General features: G+C 44.3%; 1 long non-coding RNA gene across 1 annotated transcript in view; it reads left to right on the forward strand.

Moving 5' to 3' along the window:
• Positions 1-4,914, forward strand: part of LOC109028000 (uncharacterized) — a 31,972-nt gene extending 27,058 nt beyond the window's left edge. Inside the window, exons 2-3 of the long non-coding RNA XR_002007055.3 lie at positions 4,196-4,292; positions 4,612-4,914. This is a non-coding gene — a long non-coding RNA (uncharacterized lncRNA). The remainder of the gene's footprint in view (positions 1-4,195; positions 4,293-4,611) is intronic.
• Positions 4,915-8,822: the final 3,908 nt, after the last annotated feature.

Consider the following 8,822-nt stretch of genomic DNA (forward strand, 5'->3'; position numbering starts at 1 on the left):
GATTGCTAATGGCCAAAAAGCTCCTGAAAAGATGCTCAACATCACTAATCATTAGGGAAATATAAATCAAAGCTACAATGAGATATCACTTTGCAATCAATTAGAAGCAACCATTTAAAAAAAAACAGAAAATAACAAATGTTGGAAAGGATGTGGAGAAATTGGAGCCCTTGGGCACTGTTGGTAAGACTGTAAAATGGTGCAACTGCTGTGGAAAACAATATGGAGGTTACTAAAAAAATTAGAAATAGAATTACTGTATGATCAAGGAATTCCACTTCTGGGTATATACCCTAAATAATTGAAAACAGGATCTCAAAAAAAGTCTGTGCATGAATATTCATAGCAACATTATTTACAACAGCTAAAAGGTGGAAGCAACCCAAGTGTCCATCAGCAGGTGAGCAAATAACCAAAATGTGACATACACATGCAATTGAATATTATTCAGCCTTAAAAAGGAAGACAGTTCTGACACATGCTGCAATGTGAATGAACCTTGAGGACATTATACTAAGTAAAATAAGCCAGCAACTAAAAGACATGTACTTTATGATTCCACTCCTATGAGGTATCTAGTGTAGTGAAATTCATAGAAACAGAAAGTAGTATGGTGGTTGCCAGGGGCTGAGGGGAGAGGAGTAGGGAGTTATTGTTTAATGGATACAGTTTCAGTTTTGTAAGATGAAAAAACTTCCAGAAAAGGATGGTGGTGATTGCACAACTGTGTGAATTTATTTACTGTACATTTAAAAATGGCTAAGATGGTAAAGTTTATGTTATATATACTTTAACCACGACTTTAAAAAGCAGATTACGGCTGGGCACAGTGGCTCACACCTGTAATCCTAGTACTTTGGGATGCCAAAGAAGGTGGATTTCCTGAGCTCAGGAGTTTGAGACCAGTCTGGGCAACATGGTGAAACCCCATCTCTACTAAAAATACAAAAATTAGCCAACATCATGGTGCACACCTGTAGTCCCAGCTACTTGGGAGGCTGAGGCATGAGAACTGCTTGAGCCCAGGAGGCAGAGGTTGCAATGAGCCGAGATTGCACCACTGTGCTCTAGCCTGGGTGACAGAGTGAGACTCTGTCTCCAAATAAATAAATAAATAAATGAATAAATAAATGCAGACTATGATTACTGTCTCTTCTACTTGTAGTGCAAATCCTCCTGTAAAAGCCTACTTTTTTTTTTTTTTTTTTTTTGAGACGGAGTCTTGCTTTGTTGCCTAGGCTGTAGTGCAGTGGCACAATCTCGGCTCACTGCGCCCTCCACCTCCCACGTTCAAGTGATTCTCCTGCCTCAGCCTCCTGAGTAGCTGGGATTACAGGCAAATGCCACCACCCTGGCTGATTTTTGTATTTTTAGTAGAGACGGGGTTTCACCATGTTGGCTAGGCTGGTCTTGAACTTCTGACCTCAGGTGATTCACCTGCCTAGGCCTCCCAAAGTGCTGGGATTACAGGCGTGAACCACCGCACCCAGCCTTATTGTTCTTTAAACTGCTTTCTCCAAGTAGCCCTCCTTGCTGACATGTCTCTCTCTTTTTTTTTAATATTCCAGTTTATCTTTTGTTAGTAAGACCCTATATTTAAGGGTAAGTGATGCATGGAGTTTGCAAAGTCTGTAAGTTCAGAGCCTCTGATGTTGGACTCCCTGGGTTCAAATTTGGACTCTACCCTTGACCAGCTATGTGGTCTTGGGAAATTTTTTTAATCTCTGTAAGCATCGTTTTTCTCATATGCAAAGTCAAGATAACAGCACAACCTCGTAGCATTGTTGTGAAGATTGAGTGATGAGAGACATGTAAAATGCTAGGCACAGTGCCCAGCAAGAAGTAAGCACTCAGTAAATGTCAGCTGTTGTTGGTACCTGATAAAAGATAATACCTGCCTAGTGATCCTAAAAAAAAACACAATAGATACTCATCATTATGCACAACATAAAGAACATAATTAAGAACTTGGCAAGTGAAAAAATATAGCATATGGTTTCATACCTATTGTATGATCCTAAGAACAAACCATTTGTTCTTTTCCTTTTAGTTAGTATTCAAAATTAAGAGAAAATTGCCTACAATTGAAATCTGGGCATTATAAAAATGGGTCACAGTACAAAGCCTTCCACAGTCAAATGACTCAATTAGTGTTGAAATGGCCACGTCACGGCATTAGTGGCTCTTCCCTGCTCACCCTCGCTTACAGTTGTCTCTCCCCTCTTGAAGATTGTGGTATGGTGTGTCTTATATGATCAGTGTTGTGCAGTCCTATGTGGCTCAAAGCAGGGTGAGGTTTTTGAGGGATGGGCCATGTCTGATTCACCCCCTGTTATATCACTGTGCTTGACACAAAGAAGTCTCCCATGAGTATGCACAGGATTGAATCAATGATGTTGTGAGGACTTAGGGGTCATAGTTAGAAGTTTCCTAAGAATCGGGAAACATACTTCTACACATGGAGAGTTGAACTTTAAATTCCACACTTAATGGATCAGAAAAGAGTGGTGCAAAATGTAGCGATTTTAGCATGAAGACACTCAGGCCACCTGTCTTGATTGGCCAGGGCAGCTATAACACATTATCATAGACTGGCTGGCTTAAACAACAGAGAATATTTCTCACAGTTTTGGAGCCTAGGAAGTTCTAGATCAGAGTGTCAGTGTGATTGAGTTCTGTTGGGGGCTCTTTTTGTGGTTTTCTGACGGCTGTCGTCTTGCTGTGTCCTCACATGGTGGACAGCATAGAGAGAGGAAGCAAACTCCTATCTCTTCCTATGAGGGCACTAATTCCATCCTGGGGCTCCACCATCATGACCTAATTACCGCCCAAAGACCTCATCTCTAAATACCACCACACTGAGAATTATAGTTTCAAAATATCAATTTTTGGCAGGGGGCAGGGGGCAGGGGACACATTTAGTACACAGCCACTTAACACTTAGGATTAACCTTTAAAGAGAAAGTGGGGATCGCACCATTGCACTCCAGCCTGGGCAACAGTGCAAGACTCCATCTCCAAAAAAAAAAAAAAAAAAAAAAAAGAGAGAAAATGGGACCATCAGAAGTTGGCACTGGCTGGTGGTGTCAGCAATGGTTTGTCGGACTTGGAGGGATGGCAAAGGGAGTCACAGATGATAGATATCGCCAGGACCCTATCCAGCTTTCATCAGGGTGGGAGTCATACTGGTTTCTGGGTCCATTGGTCAAGTTATGCCCATGGTGGAGGTAGATACCATTGACTGTGTAAGCCTGACACCACCTAGGCTCCAGTTGCATGCTCACGAAGCCTGTGGGCAAGCCTGCCTACGGGGAAATCATGGAGTGGTGAAATGGACTCAAGTATTCTTGTTCTCATGTGTGGTAGGTGGAACCAACGATGTTCACATCTTCATCCCTGGGAACTGTGACTATGCTGTGTTACACAGCAAAGGCAAGTTAAGGTTGCAAATGGGATTATAGTTTCTAATCAGCTGACTTTAAATTAGGGAGGTTATTCTAGATTATCTGGGTGGACTCAAGGTAATCACAAGGGTCCTTAAAAGTGGAAGAGGAAGGCAGAAGAAGAGTGAGGTTAGAAGGATGTAAGCTGAGAAGGATTCAGCCCACTGTTACTGGCTTTGAAGACGGAGGAAGGGGCCATGAGCCAGGGAGTGCAGGAGGCCCCTAGAAGCTGGAGGAGAAAGAAAAGGGATACTGCCTTAGAGCCCCCAAAAGTAGTTTTCCTGCCAACAGTGAGACCCATACCAGACTTCTGATCTGCTGAACTGTAAGATCATACACTGGTGATGTTGTAAGCCACTAAATTTGTGGTTTTGTTACAGCAGCTGTTGGAAACTAATACACCAGAGCAGTGATTTCTCAGTGTAAATGAGTAAATTAACATTTTTATTTGTTTCAGCCTCAAGGTATGTGGTTTCAACTCTCCATGGGATGATACAATCTGATTTCTGACTCTGCAAAGCTGACTAGATTTAGCCCCTTGCAATGAACTGAATGTTTGTGTCCCCCCAAAATTCAAATGTTGAAATCCTGCCCTCAAATGTGATGTTATTAGGAGGTGGGGCCTCTGGGAGGTGCTTAGGTCATGAGGATGAAGCCCTCATGAATGGGATTATTACCCTTGGAAAAAGGACCCCAGAGAGAACTCTCATTTTTTTTTTTTTTTTTTTTTTTTTTGCCATGTGAGAATACAGGGAGAAGATGGCCATCTATGAACCAGGAAGCCCTCACTAGACACCAAGTCTGCCAGCACCTCGAACTTGGATTCCTCAGTCTTCACAACTGTGTGAGGTAAATGTTTGTTGTTTAAGCCACTCAGTCTATGGCATTTTTGTTATAGCATCCTGAACAGACTAACATATGCTTGGCCGGACTCTCTACTAAGAGATCATAAGAATCGTCATCATATATTGGGAGCTTCTATGTGTTGAGTGCTTTACCAGTGTGTTGCCTAGAGTTATCTCTATCACCCTATGAATTAGGTATGGTTATTCTCATTTTATAAATGTGATAACTGTGGTTCAAGTTGAGACACACAACCTCAGATGATGTGATGTGGATTTAAACCCTGGTCTGGGTTCTCTACTCATGTTCTTTCGAACACCCCTAGCTGGCTCACCGCCATGCTGTCTCTGAGAAGACTCCATCTCTCGGAGAACAATCTGCCTTGTTCATGGCATGATGCATGAAGAAAAGCAGCTGGGCAGGAGAGGGACAGAAAAATCTCCCATCTTCCTGCATAGCTGAGGCTTTCCCTACTCCTAGGGAGAAGGCACTGAAGTGAATCCCATGAACATTCTCAACTGTTTCCAAAATGTTGCCAATATTCTTCTGTGTATTGATATTTTGAAATCCCCAATGTAGTGGTATGTTCTATTTTAGCCCAGACTTCAAATTGTATATGTTTCATTCTAGCTTGGTTTCTGTCATTCTCAATGATTTCTTTATTTTCTTAAATATTTCTGAATAAAAGGGCCTCCTTAGTTAACCTAAGACAGGTATATTTAACCTGAACCAGGTATAGTTAACCTGAACGAAGAGAAGGCAGCTGGCAAATGGTCAGAGAAAGCTGATTAGGAAACGAACATCCTATATGGTAGAGGTTCTTCTTTGTCATCCACACAACTCTTGATGAAATGAGAATACATAAAATCAGCACCAGCAAACCTGCTTGGTTTCACCTGCTGCCTCCAAGATTGTGATTGATCTGCAGAGCAGAGTTGAGAGCAGATATCATTTGTCTATGGTCTGTTCCAGTGGAATCATATGACATGTAATATCTGACTGTGACTGCCCAAATCTTCCAGACTCACTTTGCCAAAGAGGGAACTAGGTCTTCAGGGTTGGAGTGACTCACCTAAGGTCATTCTATGGCAAGGTGGCAGGGCTAGAATTTAAACCCAGACTCTAGGTTCCAAGTGCACACCCTTTCTACTGTACTATCACAGCCTCTTGTTTCCCTTCAGTACTTAGCTCAGTTCCTTGAATGTATTAAGACTCAGCTCTGTAAGTGCTTCCTGAATGAAGCTGAGGTTGTGCACATGAGAATAGTGAATACGATTTTTTGTTTTCCAGCAGTTTTGCTGGGTGACTGCAGGAAGCACTTGGCTTTCATCATTGGCCAACTGGGGATATCCACCCCTGGAAGTCATTTGATCACTTAAGCTCCCAACTCACTCAAGAGGTAGCCTGCAAGGGTCTTGCAGCTTTGATCCAAATTTTCCATCCAAACAGCCATGTAAACGGAGAGGCTCCTGATTCCAGCCAAGGCCCAAGTTGCCGCTCTCTTTCTCAATGAAAAGAAAGAAAATGTGTCTTCCACTGTGGCTGAGCTACCTGAACAGATCAAGTGCTGGAATGCACTGATTGCTTTGAGGAGCAGGATCCTTTTTGGCTTCATCTTTTCATTTTGCTGCCGGGCTTAAGGAGGCTCAGAGTTTATTGCTTGTTATAAGCCTCACCAGAAAATATTTCAATCTCTTCATCTTCCCCATTCAGGCTAAGGCCAGTGAATGCAGTTCAGTCCCAGAAACAGTAATCATGCACCATCGTATCCAAGCACTGTGTCAGGAGTAAGGATGTGGAAGTCAGTGTGGGGCCATCTTCTCTCAGGGAGGGCACAATATCTGGCCCAGCAGAGGAAGAGTTAATCCAGAGCAGAGTTGTCTGTGTTAAGCTGTGGCTGAGTTGCCTGACATGAGCATGAAAGACAATTCCTTTTTTGAATTCATACTGTGTGAAGCCTTGTGTCAGCTGCCAGATGCTTTCATGACCTGAATCATCTTTGGCAAACCCTGTGACAGAAGCAATGTTCTTCCCATTGTACAGACAAAGAAACCGAGGCCCAGAGAGAGAAGCCAGAGCATTGGAGTGGAAAGGTTCTGGGGTACCTGGGTTCAAACCTTAGCCACAAATCCTGAGGCTTTGGACACTTTTCTTAGCCTCTCTGAGCCTCTGTTGAGTCATTTGTAAATGTAAGTAAGTGGTCGTGAGGTTCCATGGGTAGGTACAGGTGTTAAAGGGGTTAGCTGGACAGAGTCACTGCTCTCACAGCTCAGAAGATCCTGTGAGTGACAGAAGCTCAGGTGCCCCTCTCAGCTGAGTCTCATTGTTTCGAGACTACCACTGGGTTATCCTATCAACCCTGAGGAAATGCCCGAATGGATTCTGGAGGAATGTGTTTATTGGTTGTGTTCTTCATTATTGATCTCTCTGGAGGGATGTCTGCATCACCCCTCTCTGGCAGGCTTGGAATTGATGGATGAGAGGGGAGGGAAGAGCAGCCTGGATGGTCTCCCTGCAGGAGCCTGGCCCAGAGTCTACTTGCTTAGGGGCAGCCACCCATGCAGTGATGGTCCTGCAGCCTCCTAAACTCCTGACCTGTCTTACTACTCCTGTTTCCCACCTGGGAGAAGGTGGCTGAAAAACCCACTTGCCTGGACTGTAGGACAGTGTCTGGCCCTAGTTTTGTCCTGGGTGGTGAAGGGACTACCTGGGGAGATTTTTATTGATTTGGGATGGTTCTTCTTTTCCTTCCTTTCTTGTCTTATTTTATTTCATTCAAGCGATGGGCTTTCTTCCCACTGCCTTTGAGACAACCCTCCGGAGAGTCTGGCCTGGGTCTTCCTCACTAATGCACATTGGCTCAGGGCTGCTTTGATGGATAGAGGCAATTTTCCTTGGAAATTGGCTGCAATATTGGCAATTCCATGGGACATACATTACATTCCTCTCAGAGAGAGATTTTCTGTGAGGTCTTGAGATGGAGCAATGCTGTTCAAGAGGGGTTGGGGGAAGTTGAAATCACCTGAAAGGAAAGGCCTCTATTTCAATGTTTGACATAGCTGCATCTCCTGGCATATGGGTCCAGCCCACTCTTGCAAAGTGGCTCCTTTTAGAAAATGAGGGAACTTGTCCATGGCTTGTTAAAGGTAGATAAATTAAAAGGTGAGGAAACAGAAGCATGTCCAAGTAGAACAGAGCTCCTGCCAGGTGCAAGAGGACTCAAAGGCCCCTGCATCCCAGAACTCTTGGTTTTCAACTGAGATAAGAGAGACCGGTTGATCAAAGGATGTGTCACACATGGTGGAAGGTTCTGGGCACTCGGGAAGAACAGGGCACAGTCACCCTCCTTTTCCTACTAGAGTTGACAGTTCCTCTAGGGACACACACATGCACAAATAACCCTCTTGATATAATAGGGCAAGTATTAATAATAACAGCTAAAATTTGTTCATGATCTGTAAAAGCATTAAGTAAATGACATTCACCAAAACTTTTCAAGGTATTATAATTATCATCTCCATTTTAAAGGCAAGGAAACCGAGGCATGGGGAAGTGAAATAATTTGTCTCAGGTCATCCCTAGTAAGTAGAGCAGCTGGGGTTCAAATCCAGGCCCTCTAGTTGCCTCGCCCCTGCTCTGTGCTACTGTGTTGCTCTCTTGCTGACCTCTGAAAATGCAGAGCCATCTGAAAGCTTCCAGAGGTGCATTTGCTGGCTCTTAAATCCCAGAACCCTGTTTCTTCAGCCCAGCACCCTTTCCCCCAACCTCACCTCTTCTTGGAAACTTTGCCTCCTTCTGTGTGTCTTGTCTTGTTGTGGTCGAAGGGCAAGGTCTGGAGGCAGCAGGGTGTGGGGTAGGAGGGCAGAGACATCGATCCAGAGGAAGCTGCAGGTTTCATCCTGGGAGCATTTGTTCGAGAAATCTGGGCCCGCTCTGGACCAAGCTCTGTATTGGGCACTGGGGATGTGCTGGTGAAGGGTCCCTGTTCTCCTGGATCCCTGCTCTCTTGGATCTTATTGTCTTGCTGGGGCACCAGACAATAAGCAAACCAACACATGGAAACCCAGGTGGATGCTATGCAGAGCATTAACACTGGATGCTGTGAGCAGGGATGATGAGTGTCTATTTTAGGTTGGATGACCAGGTGAGGCCTCACAAAGAAGTGACACTGAAAATGAGATCTGGATAATAAAACAGAGCCAGCCCAGGGATCATAGGAAGGAAGGGTGTTCCAGGGACAGGAACCTCTGTGTCCCAAGGCCCAGGTAGGAGCAGGACGGGCAGAGTGTGTTTGAAGACAGAGGCTGTGCAGTTGGGAGCATGGGGGTGGGGAGGGCAGTAGGAAATGAAATAAAAGAGGAGGCTGAATAATCATGTAGGGCCCTGTAGATCATGAGGAGGAGTCAGAGTTTTATTCCAGGTGTATTAGGAAGCCATGAAGGCTGGAAGATGGAGTAGGGACATGATATGCTGAGATGCTGCCATTCCATGGACACTAGCCCCTTGACCTTGGTTCTAGGCATTCCAGCAGGTAAA

This window comes from Gorilla gorilla, chromosome 7 (genome assembly GCF_029281585.2).
Source record: "Gorilla gorilla gorilla isolate KB3781 chromosome 7, NHGRI_mGorGor1-v2.1_pri, whole genome shotgun sequence".
Lineage (NCBI taxonomy): Eukaryota > Metazoa > Chordata > Mammalia > Primates > Hominidae > Gorilla > Gorilla gorilla.